The 15,213-nt window shown below is 42.1% G+C and overlaps 1 long non-coding RNA gene across 1 annotated transcript; it reads left to right on the top strand.

Moving 5' to 3' along the window:
• Positions 1–415: 415 nt before the first annotated feature.
• Positions 416–9,771, top strand: LOC111954918 (uncharacterized). Its single transcript, XR_002876048.2, has 3 exons — positions 416–715; positions 8,137–8,195; positions 8,407–9,771. It is a non-coding gene; the product is annotated as an uncharacterized lncRNA (long non-coding RNA).
• Positions 9,772–15,213: the final 5,442 nt, after the last annotated feature.

Below are 15,213 nucleotides of genomic sequence, written 5' to 3'. Positions count from 1 at the left end.
CACCTCGTTCACTGCTTTGACCCAGTCGAGCAGAAGAGAGATGCTAACAGCTAATGTTGCTAACAGAGTGAAATTGCTTTGAGGCCCGGAGAAGCACGTCAGGGTTAAGTGTTATGGGACAGCATATTGTTCTGTATTGTGGTAGACTGAGTAGCCTGGGTACCAGTCTCTTTAGCTAATCCACTCTCCGTACTCCATGTCATGAGCCTTGTATTTGGCAATGACAAGKAGTGGAATGTTAGCTTAAGAGACTGGTACTCAGACTAGTAGACTGAGTCTCAGACTAAACTTGACACGTCTCCTTGTTTTCTCTGTCCCTTCTCACTCAGATGGATACCTCCAGGAGTATTAACAGTGTCGAGACCAAACGAGAAGACGAGACTAGGCGACACTAGAGAAGATAATGGTGCTGGGAGCCATTTAGTCGACCTCTGTCTCTTGTTCTCTCTCTCTCTCTCTCTCTTTCTGTCCTCTTGTCTATCCCTACTCAACTGCTCCTCCCCCTCTCTTTACCCCTCCTATTGTCTCACTGTCTCTCTCTCTCTCTCTCTCCACCACTACCTCTCGATCTCTCCATGTGAGATTGGGTATTTTTCCTCCCTGAGTGCTCTCAATGACTGGAGCGATTGTAGAGKGTATGGCTGTCCACCCATGTGTGTCCTCAAGCAGTWGCCATCTCGCAGCCTGCCTATTCAAAACAATATTCAACAGCAAGGTCATTTCATCAGCCTCTCACTCTAGGGTCCAGGGGTCACCAGTGATATTCTTCTTCTCTCTCTCTCTCTTTCTTTTTCTCTGGTTGAAAATCCGCCCTTTTGTAGCTGTGTTGCTGCGTGTCTGTGAGCTGTGGATGGAGAGGGTGATTGTTTGTTTATAGAGTAGGGAGTGGTGGAGGGGGGGCGGTGGTTGATGTGAGGAGGAGCATATTGGCTTGGCTTTTCATTGTCTATAGGCAATGACTGTCTCAAGAGGCTCCCTACTGCCAATAGAGTGCATTGCTTTTGGCCTGAGCTATGCTATATGGCTCTGGGCAAAGTAGTGTATTGTATGGAGAATTGGGAGTATACTGCACGTGACTAGAGTTGTACCATCATTACATACAGGTGGTAGATTTGTAGGTTGTCGGCTGTACATATGTCATATGTCATACAGACTCGTAGGTGGTTGACTGTGCATGCACTGTAGAATACTATGCAGAGAGTAGATATGTTGGYTGTCATGTAGGCATTATCTGGGTTGTACACTCTGAAGTACAAATTATGTCTGTGACGATACCAGTATTGCAACAAAAAAAATCCATGTAAAAAATGAAAGCAAGATGCAGACCAAACTCTTTGGTTCTTTCAAAACCTGGTGTATGTAAAATATGGTGTGCTGTAGCTTGGAAAACAAAATAAATGTGACTCTGGATGATGTTAACCCTATAAGCAAGTTAGGTTGCGCCGCCGGCGCTGCTAAAACGTTCGGCCGCCGCTGATAAAATGAATTATATATATATATTTACACCTGAGTATCAAACATTAGGAACACTGCTCTTTTCATGACATAGACTGACCAGAGTCCAGAGCTGTAGTCCAAACACGTTCTTTTTACCCCCACAGCCCGGTCTAGCCACCTTCCTTGGGGGGAATCCCCATTGAAACCGGACGCAGTTTGATTGTCATCTTTAGTGGAGGTCCAATGCACTAACGTTTGCCCCCTCGGGCCCTCGAGTGAAGAACTTTGGTCCACTTGCGGGGTTGATATTGACCCACCAGATTCAATTGCAAACTGTAGTCACATGTTCAAACTCGGCAAAGTGTCAAATTTACAGGTCAACAACTCTGTATTTTCAAGCATGTCAGAAAAAAAAAAGTATTGAAGCTAGTTTATAGTATATTACTATATATATATATTATATATAATGATTATATATTATATATATATATATAGTATACACACACACACATATATACATCGAATTTTTTGCCTAGCAATTGGCTTACTCTCGTAGTGAGGAGACTATTAAAACGGAGCTAGATTCATAAACATATTTTTGGGGAATTCTGGAAGATTTATGTGAACTAAATGACCAAAATATAAAACTAGCTAGCCAGCTATGGGTAACTGTAGCTAGCTACCTGACAGGAGTGCTAGCCAAATATGTTAGCTTACTAGGTACATTAATAGCTTTAGGTTGGTTGTTCTTAAGCTCAACTTCAAGATCATCACTCTCCCTCGCTTGGGCAAAAGACATTTAATGTACATTCGGACGTGACGATGTAAAACATAATTCAATGGCTGAGGGTTTAGGACCAAGGGCTGCCTACTTTGAGTAGACAGGTGAAAGCTATGAGTCACTCATTCCTTTCATTTACAGTGTTAAATAACACTAATATGTGAGAACAATAATTTTTGTGAACAAATGTTTCATTTTGCCGTTATAAGGTTGGTGGAAACATGGAAAATCATTGTGTAAATCTGTTGCAGCTCAAATCGACCACAAAATCCACAATTCAATGCTCTCTCTATGGGCTGGCTGGCTACCTAGCTAGGTAGCAAACGTAGCTACACACAATAATACCAAACACAATATCAGCATGTTTTTAGTTTATTTTTATTTAACTAGGCAAGTCAGTTAAGAACAAATTCTAATTTAAAATGACAGCCTACCCCAGCCAAACCTTAACCCRGATGATGCTGGGCCAAWTGTGCATMGCCCTATGGTAGGGTGACCAAACGTCCCCGTTTTCCGGGGACAGTCCCCGTTTTTAGTGGCCTGTCCCCGGCAGGAGCTGTCCCCGGAAATGTCCCCGTTTTTAACTGTGCGTTAAAAACAGACTGCAAAGTGAAATAATATTTTACGTGGCAAGAAAGACCGGGCATCAGAGTCTACCAGTTGACGTCTCAATCTTGTTGTGCTGRTTTTGTCCAGCAGAGGGGGSCGCTCGCTATAGCAGCTTTGTTCACTCGTCTACCTCATCTAACTACTTGCTCGCGCTAGTTTTAAAGAAAACTGCTGTGGAAAACTCGGCCAGAAGCTAGCAAGTGTCAAGTGAATCCATAACAGCACGTTTCTCGACATATACACTGACTTTGAGAAGAGTTTGCGTGACGATTAGCTTAGCAACTGCATGACGCAGCATGACAACGTGAACGCGATTGGTCGACAGTCTGCTGGGTGGGACGTTATACGTTCCTTCATTCATTGGATTCCTATTTCCTTTCTATAATATCTCTGGCAACGGCACCATGCAATGCGCCTTGGACTAAAGAGGCAGACAAATAGGAAAAATGTGCTAGACTCTCTGTTAAATTACACATTTCTTGAGGTAATATCGTAAAAATATTATCAATGGCTCATTCGAGAAAAGACATCCTCCCGAGTTATGGCATCGGCCAGTATTGAAATCTGACATGTATGATAGACGCTTTCGTGATTTRAAAGTAGTATTCCTATTAACTTCCAGTGTAGTGAGAGTGACTTTATCATTGTGMTACGTTTAAACTGTCCGKATTTCTGCCTGCTTGAATGCCAATAACTCAAGTACACATGAAAACATTAAAATCACTTGGGATTAATCACTCAGAGATGCACAAAAACAATTTAACGTTCAAAATGGGTGAATATTTCCTTTAAATCTACTTCAATCAGTGTAGATGAAGAGGAGGGGACAGGTTAAAGAAGGATTTTAGACATGGGTTACGTCCACGGTCCAAACACTTAAGACACACCCTATCCTCTCAGCTCTCAAATTAAGTGGACACTTCTGATGACATGTCATGACGTCTGACGAGTAAACACTTGCAGGGCAAGGGGAGAAGGAGGAAAGAATGATTTTTAAATGGACCACCCTTGGCCGGGCCACCCTTGACTCGTTCATCCCGCGATGATTGTGTTTTCAGCCACCGGTAGCTTGTGGGTGCTTTATATGCGCTACAGTCAGTGAGTGCATGTCTACCTGTCTCTTATACACATCTAGATGTGTATAAGAGACAGCCCATGGATTGTGTATGTGTGCCATTCAGAGGGTGAATGTGCAAGGAAACATATTTAAGTGCCTTTGAACGGGGTATGGTAGTATGTGCCAGGCACACCGGTTTGAGTGTGTCAAAAACTACAAAGCTGCTGGGWTTTTCACRCTCAACAGTTTCCCGTGTGTTCAAGAATGGTCCACCACCCAATGGACATCCAGCCAACTTGGCACAACTATGGGAAGCGTTGGAGTCAACATGGGCCAACATCCCTGTGGAATGCTTTCAACACCTTGTGGAGTCCATGCCCCRAYGAATTGAGGCTGTTCTGAGRGAAAAGGGTGAAACTCAATATTAGGAAGGTGTTCCTAATGATTTGTTTTCTCAGTGTAGATTAATACGTCAGGAAGACCCTGTTTGCCTCTCCCTGTAGGAAGACCCCAGGAAGACCCTTGCGCTGGTGTAGATTGTGCATATGGTATCTGTCATATCTGACAGTAGCTGTGAAGGCTGTTCACTGAACAGTTGTAAGGTGTCATTCGGTAGATTATCATGCAGCCATGTGTTTCAATATTCCAGCAAGTTAAAGGGTAGGGAACATAAACGTAACCACATGTAAGATATGGATTTGCATTTGTATACACAAGTAGAGGCTGCTGAGGGAWGGACTGGTCATAATAATGKCTGGAACRGAGCAAATGGAATGGCATCATTTGATACCATTCCACTTATACCATTCCACTTACGCTCCAGGCATTACCCTGAGCCCATCCTCCCCAATTAAGGTGCCACCAACCTCCTGTGGTATACGCATCAAAAGTAACAAGGCAAAGTTACACCTCACTTTTCTATTTTTCGAGTTATTACATAAAACTGACCAGAATTCTGAAGAATGCAAAAGTCATATCTGAAAATGTTTTTTGAGGGATGTGATGTAATATGGGGGACCCAGCAAGACAGCCTATTCGCTATAAYGTAAACTCCAATAGAAATAACTTCAGGTGTATAATTTCAAATTAAACCAAATCGTTTGCACTACTGGTTTCAATTCCATTTTCAGCCAACTTACAAGCAAATACTTTAGGAATGTAATGTCACAAATCAGCTTGCAAGGTTGCTAGCCAACTAGCCTGCCAACGTTAGSCCTAYATACAGCTACTTTAAAGTAAATGTTTTGGAAATACATAACACTATCTAACCAGTTATCAAATAATGTTACTRGTRTATGCAGTTATCTTATCCAGCAAGCCAGCCAGCTAAAGTTAGTTATTTTAGCCTGCTAGCTAGCCTTGCCAGCTACCTAGCCTACCTAGCCAAGCACTACGGTCGACATAGCTAAGTAGTAAGCCAGAGAACAACTAGTCTAGCACAGGCAGGAACCCACAGAACACAACAACAAAAATWGCCTGCAGATGTAAAGTATGAGAGCGGAGACTTACCGATTGACGGCWGAGTTAGCTACCAAAGAAAAGCCAAAGGGAGGCCTTCAGAGGGAGAGGCCGTTTCACGGGAGAGTCAGCTAATCCAGCAGCGATTTAGTGAGGTAAATCCACATAGAATTTGCCCTGTTTTTTCTCCATCCCTGCTGACACTCGCRATGTACTGGTAGTTTGGTAGGAAATAGAGGTTGCAGGCGTCACACACTCGGCACAGCACCTGGTTTCAGTCAGATTCTCATTCCTGAATCGTGCCTTCCCACTTGTTATTGTACTAAGCCATTGAAGTCCTCCGAGGTGAAATGAGCACCGCATACATTAGAYGTGTCCTCGGTTCCCTTACTCCAATACGCTCGCTTCAACCAGACACAACCGGTCCCACTTCAAAGCTCGCTTCTCATTTTTGGGGGGTCACAAATGAGTCGTAACCCCGTCCTTGTGGGTATTACTGCAATAGCTACGAACAACAGAAAACTACTAYAACACTTGCTCGCTCGTCTGCCACTACCAAACGCATAGGAGAAGAGAAKATGCAGTTTTTTTGCATGGATTTATATGGTTTCTTCTTCGTGRATGCACATAGTAGCTCACCAGYGCCAACACTTGGTTTGGAATGTAATTACATGCTAGCATGTTTAGTAGCTAACTTTAGCCAGCTGGGACTAGCTATGTAGCACCGGTTCTCCATATGACATTGAGAMATAGTGCATTGTGGGTAGTTGTGAAGATATCTGGAAATAAGTTAATAAATAGCTATGTTTGTAGTTATAGGTAATGAGATCATGACTACAACTAAGTCACTAAGTCTTTGACCACACAGATGTTACTTTGGTGAGTAAAAACTCATGCTTCCTACCCTTTAAAGTTTCGTCTCCTTAACCTGTAAAAGTCTAAGCCTTTGGGAATTGTTTTAAGATGGTCATACCATGGATCATTAAGCAGTTTTTGTTTTAGGACCCCTGTATGTATCCCTCAAAAATAYTGAATTTGGCATTTACTACTATCAGATAGAGACGCATTGAATAACACATTCATRAATGGCAAACAAAGACAGTCAAACAATAAATCATAAGGAATAAGGTTTTGAAGTGTATGTCCTATATCTAGGAGATATAAGAAAGCTCTGGAAATATTGATGTTTAACCCCTTTTGTGGCACAAAACTACCTCCATTCAGACAAGTCCTGTGAAACTTGTGAGGGGTCTCTCAAAAAACACCATYGTGTTCGTGAGAGTCTAATCTTTCCATAGAGTGGTCAAACAGATATCTCTAGCTTAAACTGATGTATTTGATGGGTATTTTTCTATCATGTTCATTTCTTCTTAAATTCGGTGGCATTTCAGCTGCCACATGTTTTAGTGTTATCACACATTTATGACATTTAGGTTATCAGACATAAAGTATTGGGACACAAGCCCAGAGTCTGTGTGAGTGGATGTTAGGGACAGGATGACATATATGATGTTTATCAGTCATTTATTAAGTCTACTGTATAAAATATAGCGATACTTAGGCCTATGTCTGTGTGGGTGGACTTGTGAATTCATGTTTTATCAGTCATTTATTACATGATGTATATACTGTAGTATGTAGGTTATCAGGTGTTTGTGTGTGTGTGTGTGTGGTACAGGGGTGCAGCCGACGGATTCTGGTCTGACTGTGTCTTTATTGGATGATGAAACCCATCCAGGGAGTTCATGATGGCTGGAGCTGCACTAGGACGTGCAGCTCTTGCGTCCCAAAATGGCACCCTATTCCCTATGTAGTGCACTACTTTTGACCAGAGCCCTGTGGGATTCCTTATCGGCCCTGGTCAAAAGTAGTGCACTAWATAGGGAATAGGGTGCATTTGGGACTTCGGCCCTGGTATAAACCTAATGCATTATATAAACCAATCGCTCTTTCCTCCCAGTTCATCTTCCTACACCACAGGTAATCCCATTAGTTCTCTCCTGACATGGCCTTTTACCACAGATTTAATCCGGTGGATTTTAATCGGGACGGAATCACATTGCAGTGTTTGTGTCTTCTGTGTGTGTGYGTGTGTCTGGACGTATTTGTCATGTGCAGTGTCACACTCACTCCTCTCTGTTTATATGTTGTTGTCTTGGGGGAGTGTGTCTGGTTTATTTGATTTGTGTGTGTGGGTGTGTGGAGTTTGTCCCTGTCATGGATAAACTGATAAACGTGTCTAACAGCATGTATTTATGTGTATGACGGATGTACTGGAGGAGTGGTGTGTGTGTTGTGTGTGGTCGTGGGTGTGTTGTGTGTGTGTGTGTGTGTGTGGTGTGGTGTGGTGTGTGTGTGTGATGGGTCGTTGCGTTTCTTCACTGTCTAGTTACGGTCCCAGTGCATCCTGGATCTGTAGAATTTGATTCATAATGAATGTTTTACCGAGTGTAAAACAAGTGAGATTTTCCCATTTCCATGAGTGTAGCCAAGCTAAGTAGCTGGCTAGCTAGCTCGCATTTGTATGCAAGTCGATGAGAGCAGGATGGCGTTTCGTAATTATAATTACAATATTTTTGCTGGTAACATAGCGGATTACAGTTAACGTTTTTTTTGTAATCCCTTACATGCAACCCCTCCTTAATCCGTTACTTCCCAACCCTGTGTATATATAGTGTATATATATATTATGAAGTAGGTCATTGAGGAAAATCGTTTTTAATGCATTTTTGAGAAAGAGAGAGAGTCTAATTTTCAACTGCCTTTTTCAGTTCTTGATTCACTTTTTTTGCAGGAACCATCTAAGGTTAGCCTGGGTTGATGGAAGGAAGGAGGACAGCACAAAGGGAATGGGTAGGTAGCTATCCCATAGTTTGCTGACTAAGAAATGCATAGCCTATGTTTTGCTGTCTACAAAATGTTGCTCTCTCCGTCTGCCTGCCAGATTGCTGAGGGGCAACATARACTAGCCTGGCTAGTAGATTGACTAACTTAGTGAAGGTCTTCTGTAGTATGTAGATTCATGAGCTAAATCCTTAATCATGATTTGTCTCTGTCTTTACAGTTCCTGAAACATGTCAATGACCTAATGCATGGCCTTACTGCTGTCCATGGCCACCCACTCAGATACCAGTGATTTAATCAGCCAAATCCCAGGAAAGGAGGGAGCAGAACAACCCCTCCTCAAATCCAAAGTCATTGACAGTAAATTGTGTTATTTTGTGTTTTTTTCTCTCTGAGAGACTCTGATCTTCAATGTGTGTTAATTCCTACTAACCTGCTTGGTAAGAGCTAGGTCTGTACTAGCTAGGCTGGTAACCGAGCTGGTAACCGAGCTGGTGGTAGGGACAGATCCATCTCATTAAATGAGGATCGCTCTGCCAGTGAAGATGAATGGTCTCATCAGGGAGAGATCGCTCATGCCTGAGCATGACATCCTGTTTCCACCCAGGTGAGCATCATCCCTAGCAGCCCTGTCACTATTACAACTGCTTGAGGAGTGTTACTGGTTTTACTGCTGCCTGTCTTTGTGTRTCAGTTACCCCTACATTGAGGACTACAGTAAACCAACCCAGTAAATGAACAATCGCTGCCCTTCCTGGTGCGACCGCATCCTCATGTCTCACACTGCCCAAGACATCATCCACAGAGTCAGTGCACTGGCAATACTGCTATTCACACTTTTTTGACCCGTGGATTAATGAATGAATGAACTATGGAAGCTATGTAATAGGGGCCTAGTAAACCAGTTGTGTGTTTCATTTCAGAGGGATGAGGGAGAGAGCAGTGTGGTGTACAACACACRGTTCCCAGTGACTACATGAGAGACCACAATGTAACATTTGTTTMTATAATGTAAAATGTCTYGTCTTGAAAATGGCCCTCGATCATCATGGCTGATGCTTGCGTTTAAGCAACAACAACAAAAAGTAGACTTCCTAAATATTCCAAAAGCTAGACGCAGCAATCATTTTCAATCTCTTCGTGTAACAGAGGTACCCGTAACTGAGGTRTACCACCAGATCACCCTGTGCTCCAATAATTATAGGTTTTGAAAATGGTCTTGGAATAAATAAATTAGGCTTACCGTGCCCACAACCTGTTAGKGCCTACTTAAAGCTGTTCTATTAGCAGAGCTTTSCTTTCAGCACCATGGAGTGAATCCTTACCACCGTTACACCTGGCTATCAGTCTTGTCTGACAGCGAAACAGTTCATTCAGCCTCATTTACTGCCTTTTTAAAAACCATAGCTGATATGGCTGACTTAAACAAATGTGGTTACTACTGACTGGTGAGAATGATGAACTGTAGGCTGTGTGCACTGCGGAGGCCCGTCAGAGGCTTGACCACTTTGGACAATCAGACTGTTGAAAAAKAATCACCAGCCGTTCCTATCCAGTCTAATAAACAACATGAGAAGGCGCCGGTTCAAAACCACAAGTTTTAAGGCACGTCAGTAGCGGACAAGGCTGCAGCACAGTCCAAGTACACACACCTGATACATCAGGCAAACACCATTTTTTTTGCCTGTATTGCATATTTTTCGGGCATTAATCCGTGTCACATAGTTTGCAAAGAATAAATAAATCAATAATTGAGTTAATAAAGCYGCATACAAACATGGTCTCTTTTTTACTTTCTTGAGTAAGGCAGCTCCAAAACGCAGGTGTTTCAGTCTAGCTCAGTGCTTTCTGTGGTGGTGGGGCAGTTAGCGCAAAATACGGAGCGTAGTGGTGGTATGTTCTCTAGCTGCGCCGTGATTGGCTAGGTCCGTCACTTGTGGGACACTAAGTCACTGACAAATCTACCGTAGACTAAGAAATTCACCCTTTGGGTGCTGCCATAGAGTGTACATTAGAAGGGCCATCCATGGAGGCTCAAGGTCATTGGCCACAGATACATTGAAAATCACGTTCATACCTCCAGTGCTTTCAAATCTTAGCTAGCGAGCTAGCAGTCATCATCATGAATCAAGTTTACTGGCAATCCTTTTCAATCCTGTTATGTGTGAAGGAAAATAATGAAGATATATTATAGATAAAACGTATCGGTGCTTCATCGGCCATTGACATAAACATTACACAAGTGTATTTTGTAAATTCAACCATGAGTGGTTGGAAGGATCAGTGGCTTATCTGCAAGCTTTGCAAAGCAATCACTTGCCTGCTAATCAGTGGAGTGGAATGTGTGGGTCCAAGTCTGGGTTGAAGGTCTCTTTTCCAAGCTTTAAAATATAAACTTCACTCACAAAACACATGGCAGAAAAGGTTGAATACATTGGCCACGCTGTCAATCCAGCATGACTTCCGTAGTGAGGTTAAAAATAACTGGAAGTTATTTAAAAAAAATAAAAAATAACTGGTAACTCGGAACTGGTAAATCTCAGACTTCAATGAGTTCAAGACAACTGGGAACTCTGAAAAGAAACGAGCTCTGACTGGGAAAATACATTTTGAATGGTCATCCAACTCGSAATTGCAAGTCGGGAACTCGGGCCTGTTTCTAATGCTCCTACCTGAAGATCACTGACCTCATCATGATTCAACCTTGTTTTTCTCATAGTTCCCAGTTGTCTTGAAAGCACCATGAATCCAGAGAAGGCCAGACTTTAATGACRAAGTTTGATGACAAAATTTACCCATGAAGGACAGCCGCGCCACCTTCCTGTTCAAGTGAGCACAGCACAACAAGGTGAGTCCAAAAATGTCTTGTATCCTGCTTCATAAATGATGTAATATGCCAGCGAGATATGTACGGTTCTGAMTTGGTGTACAGGGAGAATACTGTAAGAACGGCCCACGTTCTGAATTCTGTCGCTGTATATTTAAAAAGTGCTCAACAAATAGTTAATGACTATGTCCGTCCTAGCTCGCTCATTAATGTCTTAATTGAAATTACGGATTGCCTCTTATCCGCTCGTCGTCCCTTTATGCCATAGTTTGTACATCTCAATTGTCAGTAGAAACCACAWTTGTTTAAGCAATTAGGCTGAATGAACTTTCGCTGCCAGACAAGGCGCGCCGACAGAAAGACACATTAATATGAGATAAAGCACCCGAGCAGGCGAAACAGCGCCCCTCTGTCTCCGTACAGTATGTGCAGACCGTGTATCTGATGCAGTCCGGACAGAAGCAGTATGGCATGCAATACTTTTTCTGGCCAGACAGCATCAGATACATGGGCTACATATAGTAAGACAGAGGGGCRCTGTTTCGCTCGCTAGTTTCAGCAGAGAGGAAGAGGCATAGCKAGAGGGCTCTCACACAAAAATCTGTCCTGAATAAGCTCAATGCGTTTCTATGGKCGTTATATGCAGACCTAAGCTTGTTATATGCAGACCTTAGCTTGGGCGTTATATGCAGACCTAAGCTTGACCTAAGACCTAAGCTTGTTCCTTTCTTTGGGACAACGACTCGCATTGTTAGGGTGGAGACATGARCATCTCGTCATTATGTATTGATCTCTGGTTTGAGCCACTTACGAATTGGAAAGGAAAGTTGGCGGGTGCACGGTGCACTGTTCGATGCGGGGTTTTTTGCTCCAATATATCCACATAATTTTCCTCTCTCATGATGCCATCTATTTTGTGAAGTGCACCAGTCCCTCCTGCAGCAAAGCACCCCCACAACATGATGCTGCCACCCCCGTGCTTCACGGTTTGGATGGTGTTCTCGGACTTGCCAAGCCTCCCCCTTTTTTCTCCAACATAACGAGTGGTCATAATGGCCAAACAGTTTCTATTTTGTTGCATCAGACCAGAGGACATTTCTCCTAAAGTACCATCCTTGTCCCATGTGCATTGCAAACCGTAGTCTGGCTTTTTTTAATGCGTTTTGGAGCAGTGGCTTCTCCTTGCTGAGCGACCTTCAGTATGTTGATATAGGATCTTTTTACTGTGGATCATAGATACTTTTGTAACTGTTCCTCCAGCATCTTCACAAGGTCCTTTGCTGTTGTTCTGGATTGATTTGCACTTTTCACACCAAAGTACGTTCATCTCTAGGAGACAAAACGCGTCTCCTTCCTGAGCGTATGACGGCTGATGGTCCCATGGTGTTTATACTTGCATACTATTTTTGGTACAAATGAACGAGGTAACCTCAGGTGTTTGGAAATTGCTCCCAAGGATGAACCAGACGTGTGAAGTTCTACCATTTTTTCTGAGGTCTTGGCTGATTCTTTTGATTTTCCCATGATTCAAGCAAAGAGGCACTGAGTTTGAAGGTAGGCCTTGAAATACATCCGCAGGTGTACACCTCCAATTGATCAAACTATGTCAATTAGCCTATCAGAATCTTCTAAAGCAAATGACATCATTTCTGAATTTTCCAGAGGCACAGTCAATTTAGTGTATGTCAACTTCTGACCCACTGGAATTGTGATACAGTGAATTATAAGTGAAATAATCTGTCGTAAACAATTGTTGGAAAATTACTTGTGTCATGCACAAAGTAGATGTCCTAACCGACTTGCTAAAACTATAGTTTGTTAACAAGAAATTTGTGGAGTGGTTTGAAAAACGAGTTTTAAATGACTCCACCTGTGTAGTAAAACTCCAACTTCAACTGTATGTGTATTTATATTAGGCTATAGCCTACAAATAGCACGTAGTCGTAGGCCGGTTATAATGCAAATTATTGTGAAGTTAGATCAAAGCTGAATCAATGTCTTACAAGATCACATAATGATGAATGTGCGTGTTACATAACAGAACCTAATATAATACCATAGCATCGTAGGACTATAACGTTGCTGTTACACCACAAACACCTCCTCATCTCTAATTATATGTTAGGATGGTTAGCTGAAGCAGAATGGTCTATTTGTTTTATCAAGCAACAAAACTCAACAGAGAGGGCAGGATTTATGCTTTGGTTGAAACAGAATACAAGAAAGGCTAGTAATTTGCTAACACCATCTGCTCTAATTCACTCACAAAACAGTAATTCTARAAGATCTAAATGCTAATTCCCATAACAAACTGATTGAGATCAATCAAATGATCGGCATGCAGATGCAGTTTGGACATTTAACCGGTAAATCGTGAATATTTATCATTCACGATTGACAGTGACGATGGCCTATTTTTGAAATGTGGTAGGCTATGCCTGACTTGGTGATTGAGGGTAGTGAAAATAAAACAACTTTTTGAGACAATATGTATGGTTATAGGCAGATGTTGCAATTGGCAGATSCATTTTATGCATATATTATAGGCTAATGATAGAGTTACAGWGCCTTCAGAAAGTATTCATACCCCTTGACTTATTCTACATTTTGTTGTGTTACAGCCTGGATTAAATCTTTTTTTCTCACCCATCTGCACACAATACCCCATAATGGGGAACTCACTGAAGTCATAAATGAAAACATGTCTGTGTTCTTTTGCCCATCTTAATCTTTTCTTTTTTTGGGGGCCAGTCTGAGATATGGCTTTTTCTTTGCAACTCTGCCTAGAAAGCCAGCATCCCGGAGTCGCCTCTTCAATGTTGACATTGAGACTGGTGTTTTGTGCGTACTATTTAATGAAGCTGCCAGTTGAGGACTTGTGAGGCGTCTGTTTCTCAAACTAGACACTCTAATGTACTTGTCTTTTCGCTCAGTTGTACACCGGGAACTCCCACTCCTCTTTCTATTCTGGTTAGAGCCAGTTTGCGCTGTTCTGTGAAGGGAGTAGTACACAGCGTTGTACGAGATCTTCAGTTTCAGAGAGAGGATAGATAGGTCGTAGTGTCTCGGATGGCAGTTTGGACATTTAACCGTAAATCGTGAATATTTATCATTCACAGATTGACAGTGACGATGGCCTATTTTTGAAATGTGGTAGGCTATGCTGCTCTTGGTGATTGAGGGTAGTGAAAATAAAACAACTTTTTGAGACAATATGTATGGTTTATGGCAGATGTTGCAATTGGCAGATCCATTTTATGCATATATTATAGGCTAATGATAGAGTTACAGTGCCTTCAGAAAGTATTCATACCCTTGACTTATTCTACATTTTGTTGTGTTACAGCCTGGATTAAATCTTTTTTTCTCACCCATCTGCACACAATACCCCATAATGGGGAACTCACTGAAGTCATATAAAAAACATGTCTGTGTTCTTTGCCCATTCTAATCTTTTCTTTTTTTTGGCCAGTCTGAGATATGGCTTTTTCTTTGCAATCTGCCTAGAAAGCCAGCATCCCGGAGTCATCTTCAATGTTGACATTGAGACTGGTGTTTTGTGCGTACTATTTAATGAAGCTGCCAGTTGAGGACTTGTGAGGCGTCTGTTTCTCAAATAGACACTCTAATGTACTTGTCCTTTTGCTCAGTTGTAACCGGGAACTCCCACTCCTCTTTCTATTCTGGTTAGAGCCAGTTTGCGCTGTTCTGTGAAGGGAGTAGTACACAGCGTTGTACGAGATCTTCAGTTTCTTGGCATTTCTCACATGGAATAGCCTTCATTTCCCAGAACAAGAATAGACTGCAAGTTTCAGAAGAAAGGTCTTTGTTTCTGGCCTTTTTGAGCTGTAATTGAACCCACAAATGCTGATACTCCAGATACTGAACTAGTCTAAAGAAGTCCAATTTTATTGCTTCTTTAATCAGAAAACAATTTTCAGCTGTGCTAACATAATTGAAAAGGGTTTTCTAGCTTTTCAAATGATAAACTTGGATTAGCTAACACAAGTGCCATTGGAACACAGGAGTGATGTTGCTGATAATGGGCCTCTGTAGATTTCATAAAAATCTGCCTGTCAGATCGTCGTAATGAGCGGACCAAGGCGCAGCGTGATTGAAGTTCCACATCTTTATTACGGTGAAACTTTAAACAAAAAAACAATAAACCAATACGAAACGTGAAAGTAGTGGTGCAGCCTT

The sequence above is a fragment of the Salvelinus sp. IW2-2015 genome, linkage group LG30, assembly GCF_002910315.2.
Source record: "Salvelinus sp. IW2-2015 linkage group LG30, ASM291031v2, whole genome shotgun sequence".
NCBI lineage: Eukaryota > Metazoa > Chordata > Actinopteri > Salmoniformes > Salmonidae > Salvelinus > Salvelinus sp. IW2-2015.
This window is presented reverse-complemented; position numbering and strand designations above follow the sequence as displayed.